The 16,975-nt window shown below is 43.6% G+C and overlaps 1 protein-coding gene across 1 annotated transcript in view; it reads left to right on the top strand.

The window, feature by feature from the left end:
- The first annotated feature begins 2,666 nt into the window (after nt 1-2,666).
- CAP2 (cyclase associated actin cytoskeleton regulatory protein 2) overlaps nt 2,667-16,975 on the top strand; it is a 166,098-nt gene continuing 151,789 nt past the window's right edge. The window contains exon 1 of the mRNA XM_010352727.2: nt 2,667-3,033. The gene's annotated coding sequence lies outside the window, so the exon portion shown is untranslated. The remainder of the gene's footprint in view (nt 3,034-16,975) is intronic.

Below are 16,975 nucleotides of genomic sequence, written 5' to 3'. Positions count from 1 at the left end.
CTTATCATAGGTACATATGTATAGGAAAAAACATACTGTATAGAGGGTTCAATACGAATCTGTGGTTTCAGGAATCCACTGGGGGTCTTTGAACATATCGCTTGTGGATACAGGGGAACTACTGTACTATATAAGCTTTATAGACAATGAATTTTGAGGTCCTGGGTCACCTCCTCTGTTGAGATTCCAGCAAAGTCCCTTATATAAAAGTGTTCATTAAAAAGTTGTATTTTGTATAAACAAAGGTAAAAGAGCAGTAGAATCATTCTAACCATAGGTTTCTCCTTTTTCCCCTGCGTCTACTGTGTTACCAGCCCTTGAGTTCAGCCTTGGCTGTTGCAATTGGAGTGTAATCCATGAAGACAAACTCAGTGCAGAGGAGGTGGCTCAGAATGCAAGGACAAGGGCACAAGGTGGAAGAAGAGACCAGAATACTTTTAGCAATGACAAGGAAGGAGACATCAACTCAAAATAAATATACAGGGCAAAGGAGATGATGGGAGAAATTTTGAGATAGAGGGGAGAAAAGTTGAAGGAGTAGAAGTTAACACAGTTATCAGCCTCCTTGTTTAGCACATCATGAGATCATCAGCTAAGGAGACAGGCAGGTTTGGGCTGGAATCTCAAGGGGAATTGAAAAGATTTTAAAAAGCCCAGCTACTGTCCTCTTCTTTCCAATTCCACTACCTTCTGACCTAATCCTGTGAAAGAAAATGTTATCAACAAACATGTAGTCAATGATCTTCATGTGTATGGCCTGAGAAAACAGCCATTAACGAAACAGACCTAATCGCTACTTTATTGGAATGTATAGGTCTAGTTGGAAAATATGGACAATAAGTATCAAAGAGTTGTGAGGAAGAAGCGTTCACTGGGGGCTAGTCTTTCTGGGGAGACATCATATAGCAGACCGATGCTATGATAGACAGAGCTAGTTAAGAGAAGAGTTCAGGCTTCAAGTTGAGGCTCATTACTTTCCCCTCCAGACTAGCTAATTATTTCTTAGTGGATTTCCCGGCCTCCTGTCTCTTTCCAGTCCTATATATCACCACCAAATTAACCATTGTTATCATGACTATGCTCAAAAATGGTCAATAGTCCCCCAGTGCCTACTATTTAAGCTTCAAACATTTTAGGCTAAGATTGAAGGCATCTACCAGCCAGGGCCTAACCTTCCTTCCATACCTGGCTTCCACAACGCTCCATTCCAGCTAAACTCACAGACTATCCTTCCTACATGCCATCCTTTTATTACCTCTCCAATTTTGTCCCTGCCCATCATCTTGAGGGTTTTTCCTCCACGATCCACTCTTAATGTCTCATTTCCTCATGAAGACTCAACTCTCATGTCCATCAGAAAGTGTTCTCTGATCCCCAGTCTAGAAGCAACCTCTCTCTCTTCTGAACATCCATGGAAATTTGTTAATACCTCTTTTAGAATTTTTTTAAATGACATTCCTTGAACTGAGGTTATTTTTATACTCTTCATATCTTCCTATTATATTATCAACCTAAAGACAGGATTTGTGGCTCATCCACTCTTACACTCCATAATACTTTATACTCCAATAAAAGACAGATTTAGCTAAGGAAATACTCTGCTGATGTTTGTTGAAGTTAGTGCTAAAAAAAAGTCATATCGAATGGATGCTTGGAACTTCCCTGTGATCCTGCACGCATTGATTCTTATGGATATATATTTTTTCTGCATTTCTGGAACACAAATGTTCTAAATGCATACATACTTCATCCATCCATCCGTTCATTATTTAATATACCCATGTTGAATGCTGGCCATATGCAAGGTATCCACAGGATAGGGAGGGTGCTGGCTCTGGCTTTATGCAGTGTAGGCACTCATTGATCAATGTTTGTCATTTTGTTTCCCTTCTTTCCAGACAAAAGGAAGCAAAGAGTCACTGCACCTCATTACTGTCAGCAGAGAGCAATGTGTAATTGGAATGACCTTTGTATAAGTGGTGACCTATGGGGTCAGAGTAAGCCTTATAATATACAGAACCAAATTATGTGCAATTTTAAAATCAACAGAGAATATTGGCCTTTTAGAAATTCATCTCATATTTATTGTTTGGAGATTGTACTTTCAGAAGATGTCAATTACATTTCCCCTCTTTTTTTCTCTTCTCTGCAATTATTTTCCTGGCATTCATTCAATAAAGAGCTTCAAGTCACTTTTTTAGATTGAAATCAACTTTGATGAAAATTGAAAATCAATGCTTTCCTTCTAATGACGTTAAGAGAAAAGCCTCCAATTTTGTAATTATAATCAATATATAAAGGGGAAGTGGCCGCAAATATACTGAACATCTTAAGTCGAGTGGGTTTGGTTACTTTAATTTTTAAATAATCAGGACATTTTAAAAGTTGCTGTTTATAAAATACTTTTTAAAAATGTTATTACACGCACTATGAGTGCACCCAGTCTTGATGCCTCGTTAAAGCGTTAGCTGTCTAGCTCCTCCTCCCTGAGCCTTTCTCCTCATATTGGGTCTGGGGACACACATGCCGTCTCTTTATTTCTAAGGATCCATTACCCATTTCTCTGCACAAGTCTTCGGGGATCCGATCTATCTGTGCCTCCTTCAGCCAGGAGCCTCCGGATCTTTCCAGACTTCTTTGCAGTACTGCCTCATGTGCTGAATCCATTTCTCTCATAGCCTGGCGCTTGGCAGGCAGGCTGGCGTTCCCTGGCTCTGCCTTCCCCATCTCCCTGTCTTTTCTCCCACGGCCCATCTGCCCCTCCTTTCCTCCACCCCCTTCTCCTCTCTGCTCCCCTTTATTTCCACTCCCCACCCGCGTGGCTTTGCTCTCCCTCTCCCCCCTCAGCTCGTCTGTATTTGGAGCTCCGGAAGCTGCCGGCGACTCTCCCCTGGAGCAGCGTGACTGACACCGGCTCCTATTCAGCTGGGAGGAGGGAGAGGGGAGGAGAAGGGGAGGGCCGCGGGAGGAGGGTGCGAGTGGCCGACCACGGATTTGCATTGCCGAGGACGGGACCCCAGGGCAGCGAAGCAGGTAATCCTGCAGCGGTCGAGGCCAGGCGAGGCGGGGAGGGGTCGGGGTGCAGGTGCGGGGGGTGCCTGGCGGCGGGCGCTGGCAAGTTGCGTCCGATGGGTAGGGTGGAGAAGCGGCCGGTACGCGGTGGCGGTGGCGGCAGCGCGCGGGGAATAAAGGCGGCGCGGGCGCGGGGGCCGGGGCGCGGGGACCCGAGCGCGGGGCGCGGGGACTGGGGCGCGGGCGCGGGCGGACTCCCATCTGGGTCAGCGGAGCGGCGCGCCCTGCCCCCGCCTCCCCAGCTCCGGCGTTCTGGCCGCTCGGAAGGCGGGGTGCGGGCTGGAGCGGCCCGGGGTTGGCGGGCGGCCGCGGCCTCCCCACCCAGCGCCACCGCCCGCCCCGCCGCTCTAACTTTGGGGGGTCTCGTCCGCCCGGCTGTGAGTCTTCCGGGGGGGGGGGGGTTGGGGGTGGGAGTCATTGCGCCGGCTCTGACCAGAGCCACCTCGATCGGAAAGTGCTGGAAAGAAGCAGACCTGGCTTCCCCTCTGCAGAACCTGACTTGAGGCGATGAGTCACTTCTGAAAAATGCAGAGGCAACTGAGACTGGGGGAACGGCTCGGAAAAACGGCACCCGCCGCTGGCTGTCTGACTGCTTTGGGTAGAGGGGTGTTCATGGAAGTAGCCACGCTATCATCACTTTTAGGGCCAAAAATCAACCTGCAGATGGCCTTTTCTTTATTCTCATCAGAGTGGTGTTCGCTGCAAATTGTAGCAATATTTGAATGGATGCATTCTTAAAAATGAGTATGTATGGGTTACTGCATTTAGGAAATTGAACCAGGACTAGGTCCAAACAGCCAGAGTGGAGATGAACACTTGGTAAGAAGATCTAGGACCTTTGGTTTTATAGTCATGGAAATACAGAAGCTTCTGGGACTTGAGCACTGTAGTTTACTGAGTACTCCTATTTCTTTACTGCTTCTGTAGATTTCATTTAAGCAATGTTCCTTAGAATTCTTGGTAAACTATCTAAGCCCACTTAGTGTAAAATTACAACGGTAGAGTGAACTTTAGAGAATTGGATTGATCGTTACTAGCGTCTAATTAGACTGCAAGCCTCTGGAGAGCAAGGATGAGTGGTTTGGTAGTTCCTACAGCACCAAACAGTATTTGGCTCACAGCATGTAATGGATGGACAATGAAAGTGTGTAAAATAGTTAATTCAGTACCTTAAGTGTAGATGGAGCATGACTTCTTGAATATACTGCATATGTTGCAAGGAAAGGCGACTTCTTCTTGAATGCCGAAATTTAAAAAAATCTTAACATCACAATCGAAGTGTCATATAAATACTTCTTAAGGATAAAGAGAAAAAGAAGTTACCTATCAGGAATCAGGAAAGTGATTATCAAGGTGGTCTTTGCTAGTAGGAAGTAGGTTTTTGTTCCCCATTGTTAATGTGAGAAGTAATTTAATTTGTTGATACAGGATAGAGTTTCGTAAACCTTTGAGTTAAGAGCTAGATAGTAAACATGTAGGTTGTGCAAGCTGTATGGTCTCTTTAGCAACTACTCAGTTGCACGGTTATAGTTTGAAAGCAGCTAAAGACAATACCTGTAGGTTGTGTTTCACTTTATTTACAGACACTGAGCCTTGAACTTTTAACCAGTAACAAAATATTCTGGTTTTTTTCCAGGCATTAAAAAATGTAAAAACTATTCTTAGCTTGAGGGAGGAGCAGAAAACACAAAAGAGAGAGGGGAATGGATTTGTCCTTCTAGTAGTAGTTTTTTTTTTTTTTTTTTTTTTTTGAGACGGAGTCTCGCTGTGTCGCCCAGACTGGAGTACAGTGGCGCGATCTCGGCTCACTGCAAGCTCCGCCTCCCGGGTTCCCGCCATTCTCCCGCCTCAGCCTCCGAGTAGCTGGGACTACAGGCGCCCGCCACCGCGCCCGGCTAGTTTTTTTGTATTTTTAGTAGAGACGGGGTTTCACCGTGTTAGCCAGGAGGGTCTCGATCTCCTGACCTCGTGATCCACCCGCCTCGGCCTCCCCTAGTAGTAGTTTTGAGAGCTCCTCCCACTGCTTGACTCTGTGCTAGAATCAGGAGAGGAACCTTTTGAAAGGATTAATGGGCCACATTCTCTTGAGTGCCTGTTACAGCTTGGTAGTTAAGTTAAATACCCTCCAGAAAAGCATTAACTTATTTTGAGCATTATGGTGTTTTGTTTTGTTTTGAATAGTTCCTAACATCTTTATGCATGAAGTTTGTTTTGTTTTTAATTTATTATGTAACATTTTATACATAAAAATAATATGCTAAGTCTAGGTAAGTTATGAACATTATAGTCAACTAAACACTTGTGAACCCATCACTAGGTTTATAAACTAGGGCTTAAGAACTAGACAGTTGTGAAAAGATAGCTCATAGATGGGAGGAAATATTTAGGAATCGTGTATCTGATAAGGGACTTGTATCCACAACATATAAAGAGTTCTTACAACTCAATAATAAAAAGAAAAATAATCCAATTTAAAAATGGGCAAAGGATCTGAATAGCTATCTACAGAGAAGATATACAAATGGCTAATAAACCCATGAAAAGATGCTCAACATCATTATTCATCAGGGGAATGCAAATCAAAACCGTGATGGGATACCACTTTATACTCACGAGCATGGCTGTAATCAAAAAGTCAGATAATAACAAATGCTGGTGAGGATGTGGAGGAATTGGAACCTTCGTACACTGCTGATGGGAATATAAGATGGTGCCCTCACTTTGGAAAAGTTTGGCAATTCTTCACATTAAACATAGAGCTACCGTATGACCTAGCAATTCCATTGTAAATATATGTACAGGAGAAATTAAAACATATGCTCACAAAAAACCTGTACATAGATGTTGACAGCAACACCATTCATAATAACCAAGAGGTGGAAACAAACCAAATGATTATCAGTTGATGAGTGGATAAATAAAAGGTGGTATATCCATTCAGTGAGATATCATTTGGCCATAAAAAGGAGTGGAGTACTGATGCAAGCTACGACATGGATGAATCTTGAAAACATTATGCTAAGTGAAAGAAGCCAGTCAAAATATCACATACCGTATGATCTAGTCATATGAAAACGTCCAGACCAAGGAAATGTATAGAGCTGGAAAGTAGATTTTTTTTTGTTGCTTAGGGCTGAAGGGGTTGGAGGTGGGTTGGGTAGGGAAGTGATAGATAAAGGTCACAGGGTTTCCTTTTTAAGCTGCAACATGAAAATATCCTCTAATTGACTGTAGTGATAGTTGCACATATCTGTAAATACACTAAAAACCATTGATTTGTACACCTTAAATGGGTGAATTGTGTGGTATGTGAATTACATCTCAATAAAATTGTTAAAGAAAATAAACAGAAGACTGGGGGAGGAAGTACTAGATTGTGAGCATCCAGTTGCATCTTTGTGTTTTTCCTCTGTGCCTGCTCTCATGTCCCTCCCAACCCTGAATTTTGTGTTAATCATTCCCTGGTTTATTGTAAAACACTTTTATCACATGTATGTATTCCAAAACAATAGTGTTTAGGTGTGTTTTTTGATTTATAAAAAAAGGTATTTATAATCTCGCATTCTTTCTTGAGATGGAATCTGTCGCCCAGACTGGAATGGAGTGGCACAGTCTCAGCTCACTGCAACCTCCGCCTCTCAGGTTCAGGCGATTCTCCTGCCTCAGCCTCCTGAGTAGCTGGGATTACAGGCACACGCCCCCACACCTGGCTAATTTTTGTACTTTTAGTAGAGAAGAGGTTTCACTACTTTGGCCAGGCTGGTCTCAAACTCCTGACCTCAGGTAATCTGCCCTTCTCGGCCTCCCAAAGTACTGGGATTACAAGCGTGAGCCAGCACACCCAGCCTAACCTCGCATTCTTAAAATTCAACATTAGATCATTAAGAATTACCCACATTGGGCCGGGCGTGGTGGCTCACTCCTGTAATCCCAACACTTTGGGAGGTCGAGGCAGACGGATCACAATGTCAGAACATCGAGACCATCCTGGCTAACGCGGTGAAACCCCGTCTCTACTAAAAAGTACAAAAAATTAGCCGGGCGTGGTGGCGGACGCCTATAGTCCCAGCTACTCTGGAGGCTGAGGCAGGAGAACGGTGTGAACTCAGGAAGCGGAGCTTGCAGTGAGTGGAGATGGCGCCACTGCACTCCAACCTGGGCAACAGAGCGAGACTCCATATCAAAAAAAAAAAAAAAAAAAAAAATTACCCATGTTGTTGCATGTAGGTATGTAATATTTCTTGGCAAATATTCCATGATTTATTTCACCATTCTCGTTGACAGGCATTTGGGTTGGTTCCCATGTTTTGCTATTACAAAGAATGCCGCTTTGGAGACTTTTTTCCATGGGTCTTGGCACATATGCGCAAGAGCTCTTTGGTGTGAATGTGCCATGTATTTTAATGGCAAAAAAACAAAACAACAAAAACCTGATTCTCCTTTGACTTACACATTGATGGTATGTAACCACTTACTCATTTCCCCAAACCAAGATAAAATGACTAGATCTGACATTGTGACTTCTCATCCTATTTACATTCTAGTTGTAAATGTATTTCCCAATGTTTGGAGAAGTGTGGAAAATCTAAAATTTCACAACTGAATTTCACAGCAGAACCTTTTAACCCGGTCACTAATGGACATCTTCATCTCCTTATATCACCTGGGTTTAGGATGGGAGGGAGGACAACTTTATTATTACATCAAAGGAACATTACTTTAATCAAAGTACATGAGTGGTTACTAAACCTCACTAAAAGTTGCCTGTATTGTATATCCTGCTGGGTGGTCTAGTATTTCCGATATGATTTAGTTAGGTAATTCTGATAACAGTGAGCCTTGGGCAGATCTGGATCTGTCGTTGACTTAGGCTATGAGCTTTTGCCGTTCATTCAGGATATTTCTCCTTGAACTTAGAAGGGGGAAAGCACCTTAAAGTCTGAACAAATCTTTATGAGGAATTTTAAAATTGCTTTTAACTGTTTTAAGATACACATAAAATTTACGATTTTAAACTTTTTTTTTTTTGGAGACGGAGTCTTGCTCTGTCGTCCAGGCTGGAGTGCAGTGGCCGGATCTCAGCTCACTGCAACTTCCACCTCCCGGGTTCAAGCGATTCTCCTGCCTCAGCCTCCCGAGTAGCTGGGACTACAGGCGCCCGCCACCTCGCCCGGCTAGTTTTTTGTATTTGTTAGTAGAGACGGGGTTTCACTCTGTTAGCCAGGATGGTCTCGATCTCCTGACCTCGTGATCCACCCGTCTTGGCCTCCCAAAGTGCTGGGATTACAGGCTTGAGCCACCGCACCCGGCCTGTTTTAAACTTTTTTTTTTGAGACGGAGTCTTGCTGTGTTGCCCAGGCTGGAGTGCAATGGCACAATCTCAGCTCACTGCAAGCTCCGCCTCCTGGGTTAATGCCATTCTCCTGCCTCAGCCTCCCAAGTAGCCGGGATTACAGGTGCCCGCCACCACGCCTGGCTAATTTTTTGTATTTTTAGTAGAGACAGAGTTTCACCGTGTTAGCCAAGATGGTCTCGATCTCCTGACCTCGTGATCCGCCCGTCTCAGCCTCCCAAAGTGCTGGAAATACAGGCGTGAGCCACCGCGTCCGGCCTGATTTTAAACATTTTTAAGCATACTATTCAGTGGCATTAAGCTCATTCTCACTGTTGTGCAACCATTACTATTGTCCATCTCCAGAACCTTTTCATCATCCAAAACTGAAACTTTGTACCCACCAAACATAACTCTGGATTCTCCTCTTCCCCAATCCATGGAAACCACCATTCTACTCTGTCCCTGAATTTGCCTATTCTAAGTACCTTATACAATATTTGTCCTTTTGCTACGTGAACTTTGTTTGTTTTTGAGACAGATTCTCGCTCTGTCACCCAGGCTGAAGTGCAGTGGTGCCATCTCGGCTTGCTGCAACCTCCACTTGCCGGATCCAAGCGATTCTCGTGCCTCAGCCTTCCCAGTAGCTGGGATTACAGGCATGTGCCACCACCCAGCTAATTTTTGTATTTTTAGTAGAGACAGGGTTTCATCATGTTGGCCAGGCTGGTCTCGAACTTCTGACCTCAGGTAATGCACCTGCCTCGGCCTCCCAAAGTGCTGGGATTATAGGGATGAGCCACCACACCCGGCCTACATGAGCTTTTATATCCGGGGAAATTCCATCTTGTTTTGTTTCTCTCTTTAGTAGACACTTTTCCCACTTTAGGAAAATATGGCTTCTTTCACTGAGAAATTATGTGAAGGGATTGTTTCCCTTTCAGCCCTATACAGAAAAGGACATAGAACGTTGTCTAAAACCAAAAGAAATTATGACTATTATGAATGGTGTCTTCATCTACCCTGTCAAGTTAATTAGGCATCTAATAATTCTGGCTTCTCATTGAACACTTAGCCACCTGCGGAGGCCGCACTAGCCCCTGATTCTTAAAATTTCGCATTTACCTGATACATGGATGAAGTAAGTCACCTTTGATGTTCCTATTAGCCCTCAGCTTTTCAGAATTTAAAGGCCATTCTGCTATATAGAAGTCTGACCTAAAATCTCTTTTGTTTTGACGGGAAGGGTTATTCTGAGAGGCTGAAGGAGGGTTCCAAGAGGCTGAACATAGACGGGAGTTAACCTAAATGGCAGTTCTGAAGAGGAAGATGGTTCCTGGAGAAGTTAGATGCTGGAGACACCAAAGACAGACCTCTAGTGGCGGGGCATGGTGGCTCAGGCCTGTAATCCCAGCACTTTGGGAGGCCAAGGCAGGTGATCACGAGGTCAGGAGATCGAGACCATGCTGGCTAACATGGTGAAACCCTGTCTCTATTAAAAATACAAAAAAAAAAAAAAAAAAATTAGCCGAGCATGGTGTCACGTGCCTGTAGTCCCAGCTACTCGGGAGGCTGAGGCAGGAGAATCACCTGAACCCAGGAGGCAGAGGTTGCAGTGAGCTGAGATTGCACCACTGCACTCCAGTGTGGGTGACAGAGTGAGACTCCATCTCAAACACACACACACACACACACACACACACACACACACACACACACACAAAACAGATCTGTAGTACGTAGATAGCTTTGTTGTCCTATTATTGTGCACAGTTTAATGAGAAAATAACCTCTGTTACTTTGCATCATTCCATTTGGAAATCCAGAGAAATTCTGGGATCCATTGGTTGACTTACTCCCTCTATGTTGAGTGACTGCTGTATCCCTAGCATCTGGGGATGCAAAAATGAAGATCAGTGAAAGAAGACAGAATGAATAGAAGATGACACTTAGGCTGTAAACATAAGTCTCAAAGGATCTATTCTAATGATTGTCATCATTTCCTACTTTGTTTCTATTTAGTTTTAGTCAGAGAAGAATCACTGGATTCTTGGCCAGGCGTGGTGGCTCACTCCTGTAATCCTAGCACTTCGGGAGGCAGAGGTGGGTGAATCACGAGGTCAGGAGATCGAGACCATCCTGGCTAACACAGTGAAACCCCAGCTCTACTAAAAGTATTAAAAAAATTAGCCGGGTGTGGTAGCAGGTGCCTGTAGTCCCAGGACTCAGGAGGCTGAGGCAGGAGAATGGCGTGAACCTGGGAGGCAGAGCTTACCGTGAGCCGGGATCACCCCACTGCACTGAAACCTGGGTAACGGAGCGAGACTCCGTTTAAAAAAAAAAAAAAAAGAATCGCTGGATTCTTATGAAAATGAATTATTTTATCCTAAGGCAACAAGAACAGTTAAATTGGACCACACTAAGAAAATGAGATGATCAGATTTTTCAGAACCAGGTAAAATAGGCTTCCAGATGGCAGATGTATAGTTCAGTCTGGTTATAGTGTGATACACTGGAGGTGGAGGCATCCATCTGTAATCTTAGTTTGGAAGCTGCTATGGGCTGAATGTTTATGTCCTCCCAAAATTCATATGTTGAAATCCTCACTGCCATTGTGATGATATTAGGAGTGGAAGGCCTTGGGAGGTGAATAGGTCTTGGGGCAGAGCATTCATGAATGGATTAGTGCCCTTATGAAAGAGAACCAAGAGAGACCCTTTGCTCCTTTTGCCAAGTAAGGACACAGCAAGAAAGTGCCATCTGTGAGCCAGAAAGTGGGCCTTGATCTGCATTGATCTCAGACTTCCCAACCTCCAGAACTGTGAGAAACAAATTTCTGTTGTGTATAAGCTATCCAGTCTGTGGTGTTTTGTTATAGCAGCCTGAAAGGAACTAACATAGTAACCTATGTATTACCCAAACTGTGCAAGTGATAGATCAATATGATATGTGTGATCTTTCCATCGAATGCATACTGTCCTGGTATTGCTACTCACCCCCTCCAGTGGCAGGAAAACCAAATGTCTGGCCTAATGAGTTAGGCTGGTTGATGGACAGGTTCAACTAATTGGTTACTTGACATGAGGTAGGCTAAATGCAGATAGTCTTTCTCACGGCGGTCATGCTAGAAGCTGTGGCTAGAGATTTTCAGGGTACAATGCAGATCCACAATTCTTTAGGCAATTTTAAGTTTACATTTTTATTTCTCCTCCATTTGAATTTCTTCTCGGTTTCTTAGTACTTCTCTCTGTGTTCGAAGTTCCCACTGTAGACAACCCTCCACTCCCCCTCCTTCCATCTTGCTTCAGAACTGCAGGAATTCACTCCCCTCAATGCCTCTTTCTGAATGGAAGGTGGACAATTATCTAATTGAAAGTCTTCAGTAATTGAAAACTTTAAAAAGAGGCTTGTTAATAGTGTGAGTCTCTATATAATATGCAATTGGGATGGAGCTCTTTTTTATGTTTCTTATTTTGGTTCAGCAATCTTTAAACTGTGTGCATTTGCTATATGCAAAGGCTTCCCAAAGGTACATATGCACAAGTGTTTTGAGAATATAAATGTCCAAATCCTCCTCTTCCATATGTGCTTTTTCCTAAGACTAATCTTGATGACAATGGACCTGTAATGGAGACATAAGTTATCTTTCTCATCCGCTTTTCCATAATCACCTTTCTCTCACTTTCCTTGTGAAAAGCATATGTCTACCCCATTTTCCTAATCCATTTTACTAAATGGTTTATGGCTAACCCATTTTAATAAATTGCTTTACCCAAGGATGTAAAACTCTAGGGGATGGGGAGGGCAAGAAAGGGGGAAATTTCTGAATATAAATTTCGTCGCAAGGGTGAGAAAGCAAATGACTCTATTGTCTGAGCAGAGACCCTTTTGCCAATCACGTGTTTTCTAAATCTATCATAAAAAACAAAAAGTGAAGGCCAATCTAATCAAACCGTTATTAAAGGATAAACTCTAAAAGAGAATGAAATTTCGACTCTCATACAAATAAAAAATAGACATTTTCAAACTTATTTAAAATATTAGAGAGAGCCAGAAAGGTGTTACAGTCAATTTAAAAGAGATCATTTATAAGAATGCTGGAATGAGTTTGCTTAATACATATAAAACTGGCTGCTTCTACAATGGGAGAGGGAAGGTGATTGGACTTCCACAGGATAAAGTTTATTTGCATGTCTGTATATGACTTGCTTTACTGTCAGATTTCTGCAAGTTAACTTATATTTCTACAGAGTTGTAGAATAGCTTAGTCAAAGGCAATGAATGACAGAGATGACCCAGATGAACAAGTATTAGGGTACTCATGAAATTTGCCTTCTCAGTTTTTCCTTACACTGACACTTAAAATGTTTTTTTGTTTGTTTGTTTGTTTGTTTTTTGAGACCGAGTCTTGCTCTGTCACCCAGGCTGGAGGGCAGTGGTGCGATCTCAGCTCACTGCAAGCTCCGTCTCCCAGGTTCACCTCATTCTCCTGCCTCAGCCTCCCAAGTAGCTCTAATGTTTTGTCTTTTTAGTAGAGACCGGGTTTCACCGTGTTAGCTAGGATGGTCTCGATCTGCTGACCTCGTGATCCGCCCGCCTCGGCCTCCCAAAGCCCTGGGATTACACGCGTGAACCACTGCAGCTGGCCTGAAACAAGTTTTGATATTTCACTACCATGTGATGTTGAAGGAGTTCAAAAAATTAAGTGACATTTCTATAACAAAATTCCTCCCTTTCCATCTCCTCATTATGTTTCCCAGCATTACATTGATAAAAACAAAAAATCAGAATCAAATTGATGCTCAACCTTGACTCATTTTATTTTTATTTTATTATTATTTTTTATTGAGATGGAGTCTTGCCCTGTCACCCAGGCTGGAGTGCAGTGGCACGATCTTGGCTCACTGCAAGCTCCGCCTCCCGGGTTCAAGTGATTCTCATGCATCAGCCTCCTGGCTAGCTCGGACTACAGGAGCTAGCCACCATGCCTGGCTAATTTTTTTGTACTTTTAGTAGAGAAGGGGTTTCACCATGTTGGCCAGGCTGGTCTCAAACTCCTGACCTCAGGTGATCTGCCTGCCTCGGCCTCCCGAAGTGCTGAGATTACTGGTGTGAGCCACTGCGCCCAGCCACCTTGACTCATTTTAATAAATATGCACATCTAATATCCATAAAGTAATGAAAAATGAAAGTGTTCAAAAGAAAGAGATAAAGTTGCTTTTTATTTACTTTTAGTAATTATGTGTCAAAATTTGTAATATTTGTGTTGTTTTCTAAGTAGCGTCCTACTAATAGTAACAATGGTATTGGAATAGCTTTTTTTTAAAAAAATTTTGACCATTGAATTAGAATTTAAATTTAAATAATGTTTTTGATGCAGAAAAGTACGGTAGCCTAATGAGTAAAATATACTAGAGCGTAAAATATACTAAATCATAAAATACGTAAAATTAGGATAAACTTCTGTAGCGCACGAAGCGTGGAAATGTAAGTTCAGGGAGAAAATGGAATTATGCAAAATTTGTGACTATTATAAGAGCAGCCTGTTCCTGTATTCTTTTAAAATGAGTAAGAATGAATTTCACTGGACATAGAAGACAGTTTTATATGTCAGTATTTTTTTTTTTTTTTTTTTTTGAGACGGAGTCTTGCTCTGTCACCCAGGCTGGAGCGCAGTGGCCAGATCTCAGCTCACTGCAAGCTCTGCCTCCCGGGTTCACGCCATTCTCCTGCCTCAGCCTCCCGAGTAGCTGGGACTACAGGCGCCCGCCACCTCGCCCGGCTAGTTTTTTTTTGTATTTTTAGTAGAGACGGGGTTTCACCGTGTTAGCCAGGATGGTCTCGATCTCCTGACCTCGTGATCCGCCCGTCTCGGCCTCCCAAAGTGCTGGGATTACAGGCTTGAGCCACCGCGCCCGGCCATATGTCAGTATTTACAGTGTTGGAAGTTACATTCTTTGCAACTATTCACATTTTGGTGACAGTTTCTATATGCCAATCTAAAACTGTGCAAGAGGCTTTTATAAAATTCTTTTAGGGTATATACAAGTAAAAAAATTGAAGACTCCTGTTGTAGCTCACCCTGCTGCTATTTTCTGACCAAAAACCAAGGGTCAGTAATTGTGGCAAAACCTTTCTAGTTCAGTATTGGTAAATGAACCAATTCATTAATTGACGTAGTTCTAGTGACTCCTTGTTTTACTGGATGTCCCTCAGGAAGACATTTAAGAATTAAAGGTCTTGGTCGGTCACGGTGGCTCGCGCCTGTAATCCCCCGCACTTTGAGAAGCTGAGGCAGGTGGATCATGAGGTCAGGCGTTCGAGACCAGCCTGGCCAACATAGTGAAACTCTGTTTCTATTAAAAAATGCAAAAAATGGCTGGGTGGTGGCTTATGCCTGTAATCCCAGCAATTTGGGAGGCCAAGGTGGGCGGATCACGAGGTCAGGAGATCAAGACCATCCTAGCTAACACGGTGAAACCCCGTCTCTACTAAAAATACAAAAAATTAGCTGAGCATGGTGGTGGGTGCCTGTAGTCCCAGCTACTCTGGAGGCTGAGACAGGAGAATGGCGTGAACCCAGGAGGCGGAGCTTGCAGTGAGCAGAGATCAGGCCACGGCACTCCAGCCTGGGAGATAGAGCGAGACTCCATCTCAAAAAAAAAAAAAATTAGCTGGACGTGGTGGCACACACCTATAATCCCAGCTACTCCGAAGGCTGAGACAGGAGAATGCCATGAAACCGGGAGGCGGAGGTTGCAGTGAGCCAGGATCACACCACTGCACTCCAACCTGGGTAACGGTGTGAGACTTCATCTCAAAAAAAAAAAAAAAAGAATTAAAGGTCTTAGTACTTACGACACCTCTCACAAAAGGATAACAGCCATTACGTTTTATTTATTTCTTTGTAGGCAGTTATATCTTTACTTTATTCATCTTTATTGTTCTTTTTGGAGGTACTCACTGTAAGGTATTGTGTGAGTGTGGGTGTATAACAGACAGAAGACAGACAGCACTACAGTATTCCCCTCTTATCCGTGGGGGATATGTTCTAAGACCCCCTGTTGATGCCTGAAAGTATGGATAGTACCAAGTCCTATATAGACCACGTTTTTTCCTATACATACCTACTGTGATAAAGTTTAATATATAAGGCCAGGTGCGGTGGTGCACGCCTCTAATCCCAGCACTTTGGAAGGCCAAGGTGGGTGGATCACCTGAGGTCAGGGGTTTGAGATCAGCCTGGCCAACATGGTGAAACCCCAACTCGACTAAAAATACAGAAATTTGCCGGGTGTGGTGTCAGACGCTTGTAATCCCAGCCACTCGGGAGGCTGAGGCAGGAGAATCGCTTGAACCCAGGAGGCAGAGGTTGCAGTGAGCTGAGATCACACCACTACACTCCAGCCTGGGTGACAGAGTGAGACTCCGTCTCAAAATTTTAAAAAGTGTAATGTATAAATTAGGCATAGTAAGAGATTTAACAGTAATAACTAGTAATAAACTAGAACATTATTGCCATATCCTGTAATAAAGGTTATGTGAATGTGCAGTCTCTCTCTTTCTCTCAAAAGATCTTATTGTACTTTTGTACTTATTTTGTACTTATTGTACTGTGCTCACCTATATTTGGGCCATGGTTGACCATGGGTGACTAAAACTACAGACAGCGAAACTGGGAAAAGGGCAACTACTCTATTTGGATCTGTAAATGCATAGCTTTCACCAAGTTTGGAAGTTTTTGGTCATGATTTCTTCTTTTGTTTATTATTATTATTATTTTATTTGAAGCACAAAAGCATAAGGTTTTGTTTTTTTGAAACAAGGTCTCACTCTGTCACTCAGGCTGGAAGGCAGTGGCACAATCTTGGCTCACTACAGCCTCGATCTCCTGGGCTCAAGTGATCCTCCTGTCTCAGCTTCCCAAGTAGCTGGGACTACAAGTGCATGCCACCACACTCAACTAATTTTTAAGTTTTTTGTAGAGACGGGGTCTCCCTATGTTGCCCAGGCTGGTCTTGAACTCCTGGGCTAAAGCAATCCCCCTGCCCCAGCCTCTGAAAGTGCTGGGATTACAGGTGTGAGCGACTGCGCCCAGCTGGAGCAGTGGTTTATATGTATTTCAGTTTGCAAAGCCTTTGAGACCGTCCCACACATGCACAGCTCAGGGACTTGTGCTGGTTCATACACAGAGCCAGGGCATCCCCTTCTTTAGCTCTCTCCTCTCTGGGATTCTCGCCACACACCTCTACCCCAAGATCCTTTTTTCCTGTTCTTCTGGAAAGATTGAATTTATTTTAAAGTTTACGCTGCTTATGCTGCTGTAGTACAGTTCTCCAAGACTTGGGGCCATCCTAGGACATAGTAGCGAGAGCAATAAAATACCAGGAATTCTCCTCATACTCTGTGGACCACGAGGTCCCCTGTTGCTCTTCTTTTCTGTCAGTAAGCCCATATTGATTTCTTTTCTTGGGGGGGAAGGGGTGGGGGTGGAGTCTTGCTCTGTCGCCCAGGCTGGAATGCAGTGGTGCGATCTCGGCTCACTGCAACCTCCACCTCCCCGGTTCAAGC

The sequence above is a fragment of the Rhinopithecus roxellana genome, chromosome 4, assembly GCF_007565055.1.
Source record: "Rhinopithecus roxellana isolate Shanxi Qingling chromosome 4, ASM756505v1, whole genome shotgun sequence".
In the NCBI taxonomy this organism is placed as follows: domain Eukaryota; kingdom Metazoa; phylum Chordata; class Mammalia; order Primates; family Cercopithecidae; genus Rhinopithecus; species Rhinopithecus roxellana.
Note: the sequence above shows the minus strand (reverse complement) of the source record. Positions and strands in the feature narration are given on the sequence as shown.